General features: G+C 43.4%; 1 pseudogene; it reads right to left on the bottom strand.

Annotated features, from left to right (window-relative positions):
- Positions 1–11,640: 11,640 nt before the first annotated feature.
- Positions 11,641–12,574, bottom strand: LOC147795476 (uncharacterized; annotated as a pseudogene).
- Between the last annotated feature and the right edge of the window lie 4,126 nt (positions 12,575–16,700).

Raw genomic sequence — 16,700 nt, 5'->3', positions numbered from 1 at the left:
TATTGGCTCCAGAGGAAATGAGAATACGGAGACAACTTTCTGCCGTTTCTTCGGTTGTCCACCACCGAATTTATTTTCTTGACTTTTTTCCAAACTTTTTCAACAAGCAAGAACACTGAACAAGTACATGATTTAAGGTATTAAAATCTGTAAGAGATCAGATGAATTTCGAACTAAACTGCAAGCTGGGCTTTAATTGATGATCAGATTTACCGGTTTTCTGGTTGTACTTGAAACAAGAAAGCAACACTTTGGTCAAAATAAGGAATGCTCTGTCGCCTGGAAAAGCCCTGTGCTTCAACGAAAACTAAACAAAAGAGGCCCCATTTGGAAAAATTGCTAACCTGTAGCGATCTGGCAGACTCCGCCTCCCAACGGGAGGGTCCCTTCCCACAACCACCTCCCCAAGGTACAGGGAGGCTAGCCCCGGGAAGATGTCCCCAGGCCGGAAAAGGGGCATTTCCTACACAAATTAAATAGACATACCACCACGTTAGTGTGACCAATAGACCCCCAAGCTTAAATATAGCATACGTCCAAGCATAATGAGACGACAGCTACGATTCCAGAGCCGGTGAGAAACCAGTTAAGCTCTCCAAGGACCATACTGAGTCCCACAGAGCCGGTAGGATAAACCAGGCTCGCATCAGGGACTGTACCGAGTCCCACAGAGGTGGTAAGGCAAACCAAGCTCACACCAAGGACCACACTGAGTCCCACGGAGCTGGTAAGACCAACCAAACTCACCTCAGGACCGAACACCAAGCCCCCCATCAAGCTGGTTAGAAAACACAAGGCACGCCAGGACTACGCAAGTCTATGCTGGAGCTGGGAAGAGTAAGACGCCAGCTCGCCAGGACTTCCGAGTCCCACAAAAGGGCAGCAAGATACGCCAACCCAACCCAAGACTAAGTCCATATACATGTACCTGTAAGCCGGTAAGGCAGTATCCGCTTAAAGGGGCTACCCGGTCCAAACCATAACTTCCAAGCCTGGAGGGTCAGCATTGAGGTCAACCCTATGACTAAAGGAACACGTTAATAGTACAAAAGAGTATCAGGGCATAGGCTAAACGAAAATAGGCTGGCTCCAAATCATCCTGTCTAAGAATGAGCCCAACGACCCACCTACATGTATATAATTATATATTTTTTAACGAGGCAACCACAATGTACATGTACAAGCCATTTCCACACGATAGGAGTCGATGTGGCTTAACATGTTGCCTAAATTTCTACAAGTTGACCCAGCCTGGGTGGGAGGGTGGGATTTTGATGCAAACATGTACATGTATGGTGGGGAATACCAAGAAAGTGACGGCCTTTCCGCGCAAACTGGGAAAGCGCGCGAGGAAGCCCAGCCTGTCATTGGTCTGATCCACATACTATCTGATCCAGATTGGCGTGGACCATACTTAGAATGCCCGTTCTCACTCTCCCTGGACCCAAAATATGTTCTTCGGAGACGAGCACGGAAAAACTGTATTGGCTCCAGAGGAAATGAGAATACAGAGACAACTTTCTGCCGTTTCTTCGGTTGTCCACCACCAAATTTATTTTCTTGACTTTTTTCCAAACTTTTTCAACAAGCAAGAACACTGAACAAGTACATGATTTAAAGTATTAAACAGGTCAGGGACCAAACCAAAATCTAGCGACGTCGCTTGTCCCTGCTTACGTCGCTTAATCAAGCGGTGATGACGTCATCTTGAAGTCGTCAAGTGATTATGACGTCACTTTCCTCGCGAGAGTTTGAAAAATAACGAGATTTGACGGCTGTACAGCCGGTGCCGCTAGACTCGGCGACAATGAACTCACTGTCATTGACCAGTTGTTTTGATTGGAGGATCGTACCTCCATAGTTTTCATACCTTGATTTGGCTATTTGGCAGATGTAAATACAGTGTAATGTTTAAAAAACGTTGACATACAGTAGTTTGTCTCTGCGAGAAAAATGAGTGAAGGAAACCAAGAACACAGAGGTCAAAAGCCTCCACAAAGGTATGTTTTATGTCGTGTGCCACCTCTTATAATTTCTTCAGTTTCATCAGGTCATTGTCCTTGTACACTTGTTTCACAGTGTGGTGATTCATATAGCTCCATGGGCGAGTTGAGCTGAGTTTGGCTGGTTTATGTCTTTCGTTCCTCTGTTTATTTCATCCATTTTATTAGCACTGCGACAGACCATATCAATTATTTTCGGTTCATTTCCTGAAGATTGAAAACTGCTGGATTTTTGTCAGTTGGAAATAAATTCCCCTTTTTCCAAGTTCGTTTGTTTGTTGGGGTTGTTGGGGGTGTTTGTTTGTTTGTTTGATTGGTTTTTTTGGTAGGCCCCCGAATTTTTTTCTTTTCTCTCTCCTTTTTTTTTTGATTTGCAAGCTTAGGGTGGAGTTACAATTTGCTTGGCATCATGGGGGGGGGGTAATATGAACTAATTTTTTATGTTTGTAACTAGTATAAACCTTTTAGTTTAATCCTTACAACATGCACACGGATAGATATTGCCCAAATACAGCATGGAACTGTTTCTGTTTAAAATTTTCTAAAAAGTATTGTATATTTTCATTATTGCAGCTATGCGAACTAACAACATCACAGGGGACCAGTTTCCCATGAATATGAACCGGATCCCAAAAAGAGGAGACAGCGTAAATATCATGCCAAAAAAGGACTCCTCCCGAAAGCAACACATATGTGTACAATGGTCAACGGGTCCATGTTCATCAAGTTTCAGGACAACAATCGACCTGAGGATACTTGGATTTGGACAAACAAGGAAGAATGGTGTCAAGCATATCGTACCAAGGGGTTGTCTCCTGAAAATGCTGAAGTTCAGGTTGATGGGAATGGGGAGCAGGTCCTCAAAATTCCAAGGCCAGGGAATACCCCTCAATTTGTCATTCCAGCACCACCTGCACCAGCAAAATGCACTACAACTTCAGCACCTCAAACTACATGTAGGCATAGCACAGACCTTACTTTAACCGTGTCAATCAAAGAGTCTGCTATGGTGACACCATCCAAAACCTTATCAGCAGAATGTAACTTTGTGGGTGTACCTGTGGAAAGATATGAAGAAGTAAGCGCAACCATATCTCAGGATGCATTGCAATCAATAGGGGTGCTTCCTCTTCGTCCAGTTAACTTGCTGGAGGCAAAAGATGCTACCGTCGAGCCAGTGGTGAATAACCCTACTGAGTCAAGTCATCAGACTGCAAAACCCTCAGAGAGCTCAAATGTCACCACAGTAAAATCATCAAGTAGAGTCACACTGTCGACCAAGGTCCCAAAGCAACACAAAGCTCGAAAAGAACTGGATGCACTGAAAGAGAACAAGGTAAAGAAAGCACATGTACTTGTAACCCCAAGTCAAATTAATTACTGTTGTCATTGTGAGAAAAAATATAAGGCACAGGATAAGGATTGGCAGTGGGTAGGATGTGAGAATGCAGAAATATGCCAATCTTGGGTGCACACAAAGTGCCTCAACTGGACAAAAAAGGACACTGAAATTTAAACATGGTAGTATGACCAGTGTAAGCAGGACCAATAAAAAGACTTACTCATATTTTACTCCTCTGGACCATAACATGTACATGTTCATTTATGCATCTGTAACCTTGCCATTTGTATAATTTAATACAACTGCTAACCAATTTTTGATTGTACCTTATGATAAAAAAGCACCAAATTTGCTCGTGTGTGATACATTAAGCATGATTTTAAATCTGTCCAATTATGCTGAAAAATTGCATAGTTCAACATTTAAAAATGTTTGAAACTATTTTAAAATAATTTTAAAACACAAAAATACATGTATGCAATTTATTATCAGAGATCCAATCACATATCACATGCTCTGACCAGTGCAAGTGTAATTGAATTCATGTAGATTGCTTATAATGGTGTTTTGCCTGCCTTTCACATAGCCTACAGTGTACATGTACATGCATTTTCATCAAGGCTTCATGTAAAAAAATGTATAATCTCGCCATCTGCATACAATGTACATATGTAGTTAAAACTTTGAATGTCAACAAACCTATGATTGACCACTAATCAATGCTCCAACTATTGAGTCTCTTTCCAATACAGTAAGTATAATTTTAAATTGTTCTATCATGTTGAAATCAATCAATTGGTGTGATTAGTGTAAGCAGGTCCAGTGAGAAGGTTTGCTGGTATTTTCCTTCTGTTAACCGTAATTTGTAGTCTTGATTTGCAAAATTGCTGTATGATGACACCTTTGAACGCCAACAAAGCTATGGCTGCAAACTTAACAATGATCCAACTCGTGAACGTGTTTCAGCACAATTTAAATCTAAACATCGTGTTGAAAAGTATTTTCACACATTTTGAGACTAAAAACAATAATCATACATGAATATTTTGAAAATGACAAGGATTATTCAAAGTTTATACAAAGGATAATGATTTAATTATTAAAGGTCTAATTACATGTATAAATAAGTTGGTGTGATCAGTGTAAGTACATGTAAGTCCAGTGAGACGGTTTGCTGGTATTTTCCTAGCCTTGATGATTATTTGTTACCTCAATTTGTAACGTTGCCAACTGTATAATTACACCTTTCAACATTAAGAAACACATGATGTGATCACGATCAATACACGTTTTATGGAAATTTTCCTTTTATCCTGTTAAATATTTCCTTTAATGTACAGGGCTCAAAATTACAATTGATTTGATTACACATGTACATGTTAAGTAATTTTTTTTATAAATATCGCACAAATCTTCTGTCATTAGAGATTAAGTTACAATTTTGAAGTTGAAAGTATTGTCTAGTTGCTTTAATAAAAAAAAGATGGTACATGTATACACTACATGTACATGTATATGCGTGATGTATACACTTCTGATCACATTTCCCTTCCAATGAATGTCACATTTGATTTACCAGAAAAAAATGCGGGATTCTTTTGTTGAACTTTCTAAATGATGTTACATGTATAAATACTTTGTTCTCAAATAGTATCATGTAAAAATCAAAATAACCCTTTCTGACATACATGTACATGTATATATACGTGTAGTTAGCAATGATTCAAATTTCATAGGGACAGTTACCGTACTTCAACATGCTTTATGATGTTCATGACCTTCCACGTTATCAGTTACTGTAAGAGTATTGTCAGCCGTCGTATTGAATAATGCACTGCCTTTGAAGTTGCTTTATACACACTGAAGAAAACTAACTTAATCAGAATGGTGATGTCATATTTGGATATCACTTCAAGTCATTCATTTAGATCTTAAGAAATTAAAACCAGATATATTTCAAACCAGGGTATTTTGCTTACTACTGATGATACAGTTTTCTGAAATACTTGTCAAAGGTTCATCATCAAAAAAAGTATTTTTTTCTTTGATTAAAATGTGTGCACTTTGGTATTGAAAACGATTAATTGCATCATACAAAATGGCTGTTATTTAGACCCACTCATTACCAGCTGTGAAACTAATCAGACACGACAAAAGAAATTCTAGCCATAGCTTCACATTGTAAAGATATTTCAGACACTATCAAATCTTTTGGATTATATGACTCAAAATCATATCGAGGATAATTATTAGAGATACACTGTATGATGTCCAGCATCGAAATTACCATCAAAACAGTACGAGCATATTTTGTTTACATGAAGCCATTTCCATGATTTGCTTGTTTTTTAGTTTAGTCTTAATAATAATTGCTTTTCAAATTTTCACCATTTTTGTAAAGGAACCAACACATGCTTATTCATGAGTGCCTTTGACATGACAGCGGCCAACTGGACTTTATTACATTTATTCACATTAAAAAACATGACGATGCTGATGAATTTCCTTCAACTTGATTTGAACAATCTAATCGAGAATGTTTTCTTGTACATTTAAATCCTCGGATCCAATGTCCCCATCATGGGAATGTACATCTTCTTGAGCCAAATACAGGGTGATTTCTTCATAGAAGTCAACACAGTCAGACTTCAGAGCTCTTTGCTTAATATCTTCATGATATACTGCAAGAAATGCAGCTTGCATTTCTTTATCTTGAAGATCCGATATACTGGACTCTATTTTGGCTTGTATTTCCACAACTGTTTTGCTGTGGATCGCAGAAGCATTAAGTTTCTCGTACTCTGTTACACATAGCTTTTGTTCCTTGAAATATGCTCTTTTAGGTTCTTTCAGCTGAGCATCCACTTCAGATTTCAAGATAAAGTCAATGTATCGAGACCTAATGTCACGTGCCTTTGTACAGAAATATTTCAGGTCATGAGTTAGTCTTTCCCCACTTCACTCAGTGAAGTATGTGGAATGTCTGCCTCCAGACAACTTAGATACCCTTTTGATCTGAGTAGTGTTCAGAAAGCAAGTACCTCATTGGAAGTGTCCTGCATCTTTTTGACTGTTGTGCGATCTGATGGATCAAGGGTACCAGCTGTCTCAAAAAATTTCTTCCTTGTCGTCATGATTTTGTCATAACAAGCACAGGCAGTTATCCAGTCCTTTCCGGTCGGGATATTTGGGATTAAACGTTGCACCTGCTTGTTCACAGCCTCTAACTTGAAATCAGCCCCCTCTGCAGTATAGGGTACTCCATTCGTGTTCAAGGACAGTATCTTAGTTAAATATTCGTTGAGTGCTGGAGGCAGCTTTTCCCGCATGAGTGAGTCTGCAACTTCTAACTCTCTGTACAATGGATGAACTCTCCCAAACCATACTTTGGCAAACTTTGCCCTTCCTGCATCAATGATTTCCAGATTTCCTGATCGAATACCGGTTCTGTAAATGAAGATACTGCTTAGCAATTCAAAGACACAATCAGCCATGAATAGTTGGGGTTTCTGCTGTTCATGATGTACTTGAAGAAATGTGCCGGTGAAATGTCCACCATTGTGTGAGGTGTTGAGAGAACACTACGAACAAATGGTAGCAATAGTTCATCCGTTATTGATTCTTGAGCAATTTTACAGAGTGTCCAGGCTTTGTGATGGTCTGTCACTATCTTTGCACACTTCAGGGCATTTGGAGACTTAAAATTGAACAAGATAACCATGTCCCGCCAGAATATATCCCAAGTGAGATCAACAAAGGCTTTTACCATGTTCATTTCAATGTGGCCTGGACCTGGAATAAGTAGTACCCACTCAAACTCCTTGCTTGGAACAACGGGGCTGCCTGTGTGATGATCAGACTTAACATGACTTACATATCGTTCCTGGCTATAGATTAGTGCAGAGCAGTAAGAGCATCTATATGTACATGTACAGAGCAGAATTCCCCTTGCCAAACCGTATGGAAGTCCATCACACACAACAGGTGCCCACTCATTTTCTCCTGTGCCATATTGTTTGATTCCTGCCTTTTCCCCCACTGCGATTAACACAGTTGCAACTGCATCATAAGAGCATGGATTTACAAAAACAGGTGTTTGAACTGATACAGTGTAACATTCACTGTATTTGGAATATTCCCTATGAACTTCCTGCATGCGCTCTGAAGTCAAACGAACACCAGATGGCTCTGTTTCCAGTTGAGCACGTGTTTCAGCACTTGTGCCACCTGGCTTCACCTCCACTCACTCTGTGTAAGTTCCACGTTCATCAACCCCAAGGTGACACATTTCAGCTTGTTTCAGATTGACACCACACTTAGGACAATTTCGTGTGCTCTTGACAATGTCATCCATCTCACAAGCATGACATGTTTTGAATGATGTTCTCCTTTCTTGTTCCAGAACCTTGTCATCGATCTCATCTCGCCACTTGCCATCTACCCACTGCTGTTGAGCAACAACATGATCTAGTCTCTCAGCAATATATTTGCTCAAATATGCTGCATGGGTGTTTCTTACTTGGGGGGTTTGATCACAATGCTTTACGTGTTCAATTTCATCTGCTGTAAATTCTCTACAGTGCCATGATGATGGTTTTAGTCCTGAATTTACCAAGAGATTTCCCTTTCCATTGATTGTGAAAATTACAACAACTGTAACAATATTCACTTTGAAAGTATTGTTCAGCTGTACCCTCCAGCACCTCTGCAGAACCTGGTTGTTATCAAAGACAACAACAAAATCACCTTTAGGACAACTGGCCTTTTCTCCAGCAAGACTGTTGAGCCAACGTTTCACAGTCTGGTAGGAAGCATATGGGCTGCCAAGAGGTGTGATCTGTAGAACCATTTTGCTACCAATAGTTGAATACAGGAGTGCACTCTCATGGAAATGAATGGGAAGTATACAAGCAGGATTCACATAGTGCATGACAGATTCAACTGTCTTACACAAATGATATAGTCTACATTGATAAGAGGTACCTGAGGTTGTCTTGTTTGGTGGTAATTCAGAAGCTGGAAAATCTTGATTTGCCAACCCACAAAGGAATGCAACAACAGTTCTATTTCTAGCAGCAACAAATTTATGAAGCTGTAGCACATCCAGTATTTCATCTATGGTCCTACAGTCTGATGGGTTAAGTGAATCATTTGTAACATCGTTTCCCTCCATACTCCCAAGATGAAATGCAACTTGGGCACATTCTTCTCTGCTCGGTTCATTTATCATTTCTATGACCAAAGCAACACCGCAGTTTTGGGTTTTCTGTTTTTTTGGCATAAGCATGGTCATCAACGGAGGATCGATCTTCTTGGTATTCTACTGGAGAGTCTGTCTTCCCAGCCACTTCTGGGAATCTTCTTTTGACTTCATCAACACATTCTTCACAAAATCTGACTGACCTACCAACTTCAGGAATAAATCCAGAAAGTGACAGCAGTTTGGCTCTCACTTTGTCTCTGACTTTACTTTCATGTGCAAGTTTGACATTGTCAGAACAAAACCACTGGGCATGTAATTTGTGACTTGCACACTGAGGGGCAAATGAACACTTTTTTTCACCTTGGGCATTTCTCAAATACTGAGGATAAATTTGTACAATGGAATAAAAACAAATCACAGGAGCCTTAGCTGTACTAGGTATTTTTTTCAGATAGAAGTACAGTAGGTCTCAAATTTGACAATTTTGCCTGGGTGTTTTTTTGCTTTGATGGAATAAAATAATGACAATGATGACTGATATTGTTTTTAACAAATTCCGAGAAATACTTAATATAGCACAAAAGTTTGTAAACAAGCACACAACTTGCTACGTAGGCTGCACTACTACGGCACAGCATAGATTTGGACACAGGAATTGGTGGTGGTATAGGAGTGGGTTTAAAGACTTTTTCTACTGAGAATTGTACATGTATTTTGAAAATCACACAAACTTTGTACAAATTAACAAGTTGACTGTTATAAACCACCACAATCAATTTTCAAAGCTGATTTTATTGTTGTAGTGAATGGAGACTAGAGGGCTGGAAACCAGTCTAATATTTGCCGCAATGGGCTAATATGGCCGCCATTGCCGGTCGCGCTGTAATCTATGGGAACACTAATTCCGAGAGCTATTTGAGAAAATTGCCACGTCAATCATAAAATCTGCCACGGTCAATCTGTGGGGATTTTTAACCACTTCGGGCCGGGGCATTTTTCAAATTTGAGGATGCTGGGCCGGCATGACTCTCATTTTTTCCGTTTTCTTCAACAATTCATCATTCCATTTAACAGTCGTTTATAGCCGCACGGAGTAATCTTCAGGCACTACTCTAAGTTGACAGGTGACCTTCATTGACACCCGAATACTTCAGCCCGGCCTGCAGCCTTGTAAACAGAGCCCAGATTGTGCGGTGTTATACAACTGTCTTTTGTTTACGAACCTGGCTCAGTGCACTGCTGACCTCTTCACAATAGGGGCCAGATTAGCATACAGCGGTGCTGTGTGGCTCATCGCTGCGGTGGGGGAGAGCTTTTGTCCCCGGTGGTAATCCGCTTGCTCTAAATACCCCAAACCCTGGTATACGGTTTCAAAATAACGCTGGATTATCACCACTTTTGAGAGTGAAAAATGCCGGTAATGCCCAGCAGCCTGGTCTTTTGTTCGGAGTACGGTCTTTTGTTACAGGGCCCTGTTTCCTTTGTCCGAGTTCGGAGACCCCGGCCACACATATAAACCATACGGCTCCGATTTCGGAGTCCCTGGCTGGTAGAGGTTAAGGGCAACGTTTCTTCGCACAAAGTAAGTTTCGGCAAAACCCTATTTTTTTCGCGTTAACGTTTCTGTTGATTGAGCTCGCCTACCTTCCGTCTGCGATACAATTCTCGCCTATGGAGAATTCGACCGAGAAATCGATGTGATGTACTTTCAAAAACTCAAGTGAAATCAAAATTTTAATGACATCCAAGGTAGCACATGTAACGCAAATCCAACTATCACAGCAATGTTTTATTTAGGGTTTGGGGCCGACAAAGAGATTGATATAAGTTCTGGAACCGTGGTCTTCAAAATGACGTCATCATTGTTCGATTAAGCGACGTGCGCACAAGAGGGCGACGTCGCTAGATTGTGGTTTGGTCCCCGACCTGTTAAAATCTGTAAGAGATCAGATGAAGTTCGAACTAAACTGCCAGCTGGGCTTTAATTGATGATCAGATTTACCGGTTTTCTGGTTGTACTTGAAACAAGAAAGCAACACTTTGGTCAAAATAAGGAATGCTCTGTCGCCTGGAACAGCCCTGTGCTTCAACGAAAACTAAACAAAAGAGGCCCCATTTGGGAAAAATTGCTAACCTGTAGCGATCTGGCAGACTCCGCCTCCCAACGGGAGGGTCCCTTCCCACAACCACCTCCCCAAGGTACAGGGAGGCTAGCCCCGGGAAGATGTCCCCAGGTTGGAGAAGGGGCATTTCCTACTCAAATTGAATAGACATACCACCAAACAAGTTGACATTCAGGAAACTTGCCAACCCCCCCCCAAAAAAAAACAAAACAAAACAAAATTAACCAGACTAAATAACCAAACCGGTACCGGCTCCCGGGGGTGTGTGAAACCTCTAAACATTAAGCTGGGTAACAAGGTGCATCTGGATAGAGTGAAAAGAAGGCCAGCGTGTTGTGCAAATTCTCGCAGAACTTTATATTGCCAACAGCGGAGAGGTGTAGGCCATCGCACCAGAATAGGGATTGATCTGATGCATTTATGTTGTGTGCATGAATGATTGCACTGGCATTGCCGATTTGGTGGCACACCCTGTGAGCAAACTTGTTTAAAGCACGAACATTGGTCTTGCCAACCCCATGTTTTGTCTCCCCATAATAAAACAATCGATATAAGATATCTGACCAAACAATACGAGTGGTCGGGAGTATTTCCCGAACAGTACAGAGGTACATTTTAATCTTACGACGTAGCTCCCTGACCGGGGTTGAGAACAAGTCGTTTGTACCCAAATGAATGACAAGGGTTTTTGGCACTGGCCTTGATTTCCAATGACGGTTGAGCATGGGGACTAGCTCTATCAGTTTTGCTCCCCTCACGCCAAACCACTGGAGGCACTGTGTAGCTGAACATCGAGGGTCGGACCGACTGGCTCTGAAGACGATGCTGTCTCCAATTACCCATGTGCGTGTAGTGCCTGTCGATAAATAAAATAAGGGAACGAGAGCAAAGGCCTTTCCAAAACCCAGTGTTAAAGTCAATTACCCGATAAAAAGTACTTAGCAATAAAGGAATGAAATATTTTCCTAACTAGACCCTATGGGGACGGATGTAGAGATTTACCGCTGGGGACTTCCAACGACCCAGAGTCTAAATCTCTGATACTGAAATACCGTTAAGGGCCACGGATGGAGGGGCTCCTATGCGGAAGCTGTGACCGCTGAAGCCTGCTGAGGGAACTCCTGCTGCTTCCAATGACTTTTTGAGCATGTGACGGAACTGAAAGGCGGTTAGGGGGGATCCATCAAAGTGGATGAATAGGGGGGCCCCCTGAAGTAGGCCGCTTGTGCAAATAGCCTGCTAGAGAGTGTACTGGGCAGAAGGAAGGGGGGAGCGTACTATGAAAACGGAGAGTTGCAGTCTCTCCCCACTGATCGGTTTTGGAAAAACGGAGTCTTACAGTCATGACTAATGGATCGGAGCCCTCAAACCAAACATCATTGAGCCCCAGAGTGCGAGAGCTGTCGGCACATTCACTGCCTACAGTAAACTCACCTACCCGTAAAAACCCATAGAACGCTAAGAGGAAAGCAGAACAAAACAAGGAACGTTCGAAATCCGATGAAGTGATGTGGCCTAATATGGTGCAGATCTTCTGCAAGAGGCCAGCTGTGATGTGGCGACGGCTGTCTGGTTGATGAGGCTGCTGTCGGCAACCCTCCCGAATTTTTTGAACCGAGAAGTTATTAGTTGGATCGGGCCAGTTGTGTATTTTGTGAACGAACGAAATAGCAGAGGTGTAGGAACTAATTGTGGAGGAGGCCAGGCCCTGCAGGGACAAATGAGCTATGAATGCCACAACCTGGCCATATGGAGCCGGCCAGCAAGTCTGTAAGCCAGTTTGAAGGCGAAATTCTTGAAACAGTGAAACCCCTCTATTGTAGCTCACCCACGTGCTGCTGGCCATGGAAGCTCCGAGGAGTCGCTCTGCCTCGCCCATTAAATTTTCCAAAGGAAGGCTGGGATTTCCTACCCTGAATGGCCGCATGTGGAGCCAGCTCCCGAAACCGGGTCATCTGGGAACGAGACAAGGCGTTAGCAATTTGGTTTTTAACACCTGGAATGTGAGTGGCCTTGAAGGAGATGTTGTCCGAGAGGCGCACCGCAGGACAAAGAATCTGACCAAATGCATAATCTTAGGGCACTTGGAAGACTGTTTATTAACAATAGCAACTAAAGCCTTGTTGTCAGAGCGAATGATAATCTGCTTACCTGTCAGATGTCTGCCCCACAGAGCTAGTGCAACAAGTACCGGAAAGAATTCCAGCCATACGATTGACCGAGAATCAGCCAAAACGGACTGGGGCCAAGTGTCACAGAACCAATTTCCATTGAGGTAGCCACCAAACCCGATGCCACCGCTTGCATCCGTGAATAACTGCAGGTCGGTGTCTTCCAACCAAAACCGATCTGGAATGATGGCCCTTCCATTGAAACTACGCAGAAATACCAGCCACATATGCAGGTTGGCTTTGGCACCCCGCTACAATTGAATGAAATGCCAGGGCTTCTTAACACCTGAGAGTAGGTCAATGAGGCGTCTCAGGAATGCCTGCCCAGGGGGAATAGCACGGCACAGGAATGACAAGGAACCAATGAGGGACTGCAGGGACTTTAAGGTAACTTTCTTTGACTGAGCTACAGACTGAACCTTATCTATGATGTTTTGGAGTTTCGTTTCTGGAACCGAAACCATTTGGGTTACTGAATTTATCTCAAGTCCAAGGAACATCAGCTTAGTGGACGGGCCGATTGTTTTGTCTTCTGCCAACGGAATTCCAAACTCCTTGCAAACTTTCCTGAAACAGTTTAAGATTTCCAGGCAGGAGATACCTCCTGATGAGTTTGAACTCCCTATGAACAAGAAATCATCCCATAATGACAGATGCGATCTGTACCTGACACTTTCCTAACCACCCATTCGAGAAAGGTGGAAAATGTTTCAAACAAGGCAGGGGCACAGGAAGCCCCCATTGGCAGAGCTTTGTCAACGTAAAAGTGATCAAGCAATTTGATGCCCAAGAGATAAAAATCGTCAGGGTGGACGGGGAGCAGACAGAATGCTGATTTTACATCTGCTTTAGCCAAAAATGCACCTTTTCCTACCCCTACTACCAAGTCGACCGCATGATCAAAACTTGTGTAATGCACCGTGCAAAGCTATGTGTCGATCCCTTCATTAACTGACCCAGATATTGGATAAGACAAATTATGTATAAGACGATAGTGTCCTGGTTCCGGTTTTGGGACAAGCCCTATTGGGGAAATTCTGAGATTTGGCAATGGCCTATCTGTAAAGGAACCCGCCATGCGACCATGAGCAATCTCATCGGACAATTTATCTAGGGCAGCAGAAGTGTTTTTGTTAACAGATTGAGCATTGGAAGAATCAAAACTAGTCCTTGCTCCTTGGAACCCCAGTTTGAACCCAGCGGAAAACCCATTACGTAGGCACGTCGCAGCCTCTTTATTAGGGTACAGCTCAAGAAATGGTAATAAAGCAGACAAGTGTACTGGAGTATGTGCTAGGCAGCATAAGCAGTGGGTTTTATTAATGCAGGTTGTTGAGATATTTGGGTTACACGGACTAGGAGTGGGAAGTAGCGCCTTAGCGGCGGGAGACGCTAGATTTGCTGTTTTGTGCTGTGCATGAGGCGCCCCCGTGTTCGGGGGATTGGCAGGAGGAACACTTGTGGGTGTTCTTGCATTGGGAATTGGTACACCCTGTACGTTTGAATGCGAAACAAAATCCGGATCCACGGGATGAAGCCCTGCCACGAAAGAAGTTGAAAGGGCGCTGCTTGGGAAAGCTAGAATTGACCCCTTTTGGGTCCCAAGGCTGAAGCTGGGGCCAGCGGGGGCGGTCACAAACAGGGCCCACAGTTTGCTGTCAATGATAGCCCAGGATCTATTAGGGTGGAATTGTTGGCGCAACCTGAATTGGCGATCGTATTCTAACCAGCCCTTACCCGCAAACTGCGCTGCGGCCATCCTAATCACATGCATGTACTTAAGGAGTTCTTGGGCCCGCTCGGGGTGCGCACCGATAAATATCGAGGAAAAGACAAGAAAAGCATCCGTCCAGCCCAAAATAGATGTAATTCGGGGCTTTTTCTTGGTGTCTTTCAATAGTAACTGCCCGGAGTTGTCAAAACTAAGTGTGAGGTTTGAATTGGGGGAACTGTGAAAGTGGCGCTCCAGAAGCAGATCTCATTCAATGAATTCACTTTTTATGATCCTCTCTCTAGTACTAGCTAGAATTGTAGCCCCCAAGGGATCACAAACTGAAACTAAGGGACCCTCGTCCACCCCTTGTGTAGAGGTGTCGTGCCAAGCATAAGGAGGCCCCTGAATAGGAATGCCATACTCACCAAGAGGGCGGTGACTCGAGCCAGGCACCACTGAACTTGGAGGGGATCCAGCCCCACATGCTCCACCTGGTCGTGGTGGAAGAGATGGTACACCTGTGGGTTGGGATGTCACTGTAGCTGGGGCTCCAGAAACAACCTGCTGAAGGGGAAGAGCATCAAGACTGCGCCCGCTGGGATGAGTTGATGGATGACTAATCGACCGAACGATCGGCGCTGACGATGCTGGAACGGCTGACGGGCACTCTAGACTGCTCATTTGCGACTGGCATTGGCAAGACTGGCAAATTCCTGAGGGACCAAGTTGGTTTAATTCTGGCAGCGGAGCGCCGAGTGAACGTTGAGGAAGGGGCCCCTGAGATACCAGCACTGGAATAGGCTGAACGGAGCTCGGAGGGGCCGACGAAGGCGCTACACTTGGGGCCGGAACGGGCGACGAGATCGGCTGAGGACGGCATGGTGTACATGTTGCAGTGCTCGCGCTCTGCGAACCCTGGCCACGAGAGGGCGCTGTTACGATCATCTGACACGGCTGACTTGTCACCACGGGGTCATCGGGGCCGCTGTAAGCATGTATGTCTGGCGGGCGTGCAGCCAGTGACGGCGGGGCGAGCAATGCCTGCATAGCTCTGGCCTGTGACCGAGTCTGACTTGGAGGACGTGAAGCGTTGGCCGAATTTCCCTTTTTTGCGGCCGCTCCGGCGCTCTAGGAGCCTTTCTCTTCCGACCTCGTCCGCTCTTCGCCATTGAGGATTCGATAAGTTAGGTTGATAGGCAGGATTTTCGACAAGAATTACGATGTGAACCGAGATGAAATTTTGATGCAAACATGTATGGTGGGGAAAACCAAGAAAGTGACGGCCTTCCCACGCAAACTGGGAAAGTGCGCGAGGAAGCCCAGCCTGTCATTGGTCTGATCCGCATACCAGCTGATCCAGATTGGCGTGGACCATACGTAGAATGCCTGTTCTCACTCCCCCTGGACCCAAAAAATGTTCTTCGGAGACGAGCACTGAAAAACTGTATTAAGAAAGTCTGACATCAAGAAAGTTGTGAGAGTGATCAACATTGAAGAGTAATGGGCTGATAATGTTGCCCGGGGGATAACATTTTCTGAGATTCTTTCAGTGGAAAGGGTGTGGTTGGCCTTACTTTACCAGTAGCTTGGATTTATTAAGAAACTTGCTTTTCTGGCTTTGTTGATGGCCAATTCAAGATTAAGGATGTTGCTTGGAGTGGATAGGGTGGCCAGATGAAGGTACATGTACGGTACACATGTACAATGTATGGAAGGATCTTCCCCCAGTTTGAGAATGGGAATGAGGATAGTATCTTTCAACTGTTTGGGACATTGAGAAGTGTGCCAAATCTTGTTAAAGATTAAAAGTATTCCCTGACTTTTATTGGAAAATGTTTGACGTCCATATTGTTAATTCCATTGTTGCAGCTCGTAGCTACATGCATATTTGGATGGAAGAACGTTACCAGTGGCTGATCATAATCCATCACGAAGTCAGGAGAATGCCTAAGGTTTAACAGTGTTGTTGCGAAACACTGTCATGACCGGTACCGTTATTTTCGCATTTCAGGCGACATGCCTCTGGAAAATTTCTTCTCATCATATGTGTTCTGACCGGTACTACACAGTTACTGCATGTAAAGAGCGGGGTATCTCCCTAGTAGAAGATGCAGCACCTGAGTATGCAGTTTGCTACAAACGAA

This window comes from Acanthaster planci, unplaced genomic scaffold (assembly GCF_054643075.1).
Source record: "Acanthaster planci isolate LZ-2023a unplaced genomic scaffold, COTS_SCS Contig19, whole genome shotgun sequence".
Taxonomy (NCBI): Eukaryota; Metazoa; Echinodermata; class Asteroidea; order Valvatida; family Acanthasteridae; genus Acanthaster; species Acanthaster planci.
The sequence above is the reverse complement of the archived record's forward strand: the minus strand, read 5'-3'. Positions and strand labels throughout refer to the sequence as shown.